The following is a 3,344-nucleotide window of genomic DNA, read 5'->3' on the forward strand; positions in this document are numbered from 1 at the left end:
CTATCTATCTATCTATCTATCTATCTATCTATCTATCTATCTATCTACCTATCTATCTATCTACCTATCTACCTATCTACCTATCTATCTATCTATCTATCTACCTATCTACCTATCTACCTATCTACGTACCTATCTATCTACACCCTGAGGTGAGATTTTGCTTTGGGGCTCACTGGAAGAGTTATGTAATTTGGCCAGATGAGACTCTGGGAAGCCATTGAGACCCCCAGATTTGAAAACCCAGATGTTGGTACTTCTCTCTCTCTGATAATTAACACTGTATATATGTAATGGTGAGAAAGCTGGAAGCCCTATCTGTTGGTCTGTTGAATTGTTATTTTCTCTGGAGGTATTTTTTGTTTGCTTGTAATTTCTGTATTTTCTGAAGTTCAGAGTGCTGACTTTTTCCCTGAACTATGTGAATGGTATCTATGTTTGATTAAAGTAAAATTTTTAATTCTCTTTTGAATTGCTTTCCTTTAGAAAACCAGATCAAAGAAACTGTGCTAGCAATGATCTTGACTGTGTTAGAATGCTTGCTGTTACACCTTTTGTGTAGTGGACCCCACTGGCAGGCTGGTGAAACCTGTGAACCTCAGAATATATAACCTTAGCATATAAAATAAAATACACAGGATTACAAAGGAAATAGACAATTATATTTTTAACATGTCCATAGATCCCCTGTTAAGAACTCCAGCTTTGGGAGGCTAGGTGCTGCTGTGAATAGAGCACCGGCCCTGGAGTCAGGAGGCCCTGAGTTCAAATCTGGCCTCAGACACTTAACACTTACTAGCCGTGTGACCTTGGGCAAGTCACTTAACCCCAATTGCCCTGCCCTCCCCCCTCCAAAAAGCAAAAAAAAAAAAACTCTAGCTTTACAGAACTAAATATTTAGTGTTATGTTAATAGCTTGTGGTTAGGCTGAGCCACTATAATAAAGATTAAAGTCAATATGAGTTTATTTATTCAGTGCCATACCAAATTATTAATATGCTACTTTATGGAGTTAAAAAAATTCATTTAGATTAAGAAAAAGAGAAGAAATCAAGTATTCAAAAGTGATAAAAAAAAACTTTTTAAAAATTGGAAGAAAGGGTATTTAGCAGTACCAGATCCCAAACTATAATTTAAGTAATTTTCTTTTTCTTAATTAATTTTATTTTTTGCTATATTTTTAAGTTCCAAACTGCCTCCTTTCCCCCCTCCCCACCTTGCCCTACAGAAGACCCTCATTTCGCACACACACACACATGCACATATATGTAAAACCATACTATGCATACTTCTATTTATCAGAGGTGAATAACATCTTCCTTCATAGGTCCTTTGTAGCTGATTCGACTATTTATGTAATCAAATAGCTTAGCTGTTCACAGTTATTCTTCAAACAATATTACTGTTACTATAAAAAAAACCCTCTTGCTTCTGCTCTTTTCACTCGTCATTACTTCACGCGGGTCTTTCCATGTTTTTCTAAAACCAACCTGCTCCTTATTTCTTACCGCACAGCAGGATTCCATCACAATCACATATCACAACTTGTTTAACCATTCTCCAATTGACGGTGTTCCCCTTGACTTCCAGTTCTTTGCCAACACACAGAGAGCTTCTCTAAATATTTTAGAACATCTAAGTTCATTTCCTTTTTCACTGCTCACCTTGGGAAACAGACCTAATAGTGGTATTGCTGGGTCAAAGCATATACACAGTTTGGGCATGATTCCAGATGGCTCTCTAAAATGGGGGGATCAGTTCGCAGTTCCACCAACAATGTATTAGTGTCCCAATCCCCCCCCAACATACACACACACACACACACACATCCTTTCCAAGATCTGTCATTTTCTCCTTTGTAGCTGATTCGACTATTTATGTAATCAAATAGCTTAGCTGTTCACAGTTATTCTTCAAACAATATTACTGTTACTATAAAAAAAACCCTCTTGTTCATATCCTTTGACCACTTATCAATTGGGTAATGACTCATATTCTTACAAATTTGACAACGTTCTCTAACCATTTGAGAAATGAGGCCTTTATCTGAGAAACAATCTAAAAATTTGCTTTCAAGTGTTTTTAATAGGAATGAGTGCTGCATTTTCTCCTTCTATCATTTTAGCCAAACTGATAGGTATGAGATGCTGCATTTTGTTAAGAGCTTTTTCTGTAACTACTGATATAATCATGATTTTTGCTACTTTTGTTATTGATATAATCAATTACATTGATAGTTTTCCATATGTTAAACCAGTCCTGCCATTCTTGGTATAAATCCCACTTGGCCACGATGTGTTATATTGTTGTACTCTCCTAGCTAGCATTTTATTTGGGACTTTTACATCCATATTCATTGATGAAATTAGTCTACAATTTTCTTTCTCTGTTTTTGCTCTTCCTGGGTTAGGTATCAGAACTATATCTGCTTCATAAAAGGAGTTTGGTATTATTCCTTCTTTACCTAGTTTTGCAAATCATTTATTTAATATTGGAATTAGTTGATTTTTAGATTTTGGGTACAATTTTCTTGTAAATGCATCTAGTACTGATGCTTTTTTCCTAAGGCAGGTCATTTATGGCCTGTTTAATTTCTTTTTCTAAAATATTTCTAAATAACTTTCTAAAATTTCTAAAATTCCATCTAAATGAAATATTTAGATATTCCATTTCTTCTGTTAATCTAGGCAGTTTATATTTTTGTAAGTATTCTTCCATTTCATTTAAATTGTTGAATTTATTAGCCTACGTTGGCTTCCTAATAATTGCTTTGATTTCATCTTCATCAGTGGTAAGGAGTCATTTTCAGAATGATTTGTTAAAAAAAAAAAAACAAAGTTGATCAGCAGGACAGATTAGGTACATGAGATCCAGAAGCAAATTATCATAGTAGCATAGTACTTGGTAAACCCCCAAACTCTAACTTCTGGGGCAAAGAACCACTATTTCAGAAAACTGACGGGAAAAATGAAAACCACAAAATTAGTTTTAGGCCAACTTCTCCCCCATTTTACCATGATATGTTCCTAATGGATACATAATCCAAATATAAAAAGTCGAATCACAAATGACCCAGTGGAATCGGGGAGAATATATCTTTGCTAATTATTTCAGGGGAAGAGTGCTTGACCAAACAAGGGATGTAAAGGCTCACAGGAAATAAAATGGATAATATTGACTCTGGAGTCAAAAGACTTGTTAAAACCCATCTCTGATACTTATTACCTATGTGGGACCTTGGACAAGTCACCTGACTTCTCTGGGCCTCATTTTCATCAACTGAAAAATGGGAGAAAAAAAGTAGATGCCCCCCAAGGTCCCTTCAACTCTAAATCCATGATCCT

The sequence above is a fragment of the Petaurus breviceps genome, unplaced genomic scaffold, assembly GCF_028583685.1.
Source record: "Petaurus breviceps papuanus isolate PSGF00001 unplaced genomic scaffold, PetGlider_PUasm1.0 183, whole genome shotgun sequence".
In the NCBI taxonomy this organism is placed as follows: domain Eukaryota; kingdom Metazoa; phylum Chordata; class Mammalia; order Diprotodontia; family Petauridae; genus Petaurus; species Petaurus breviceps.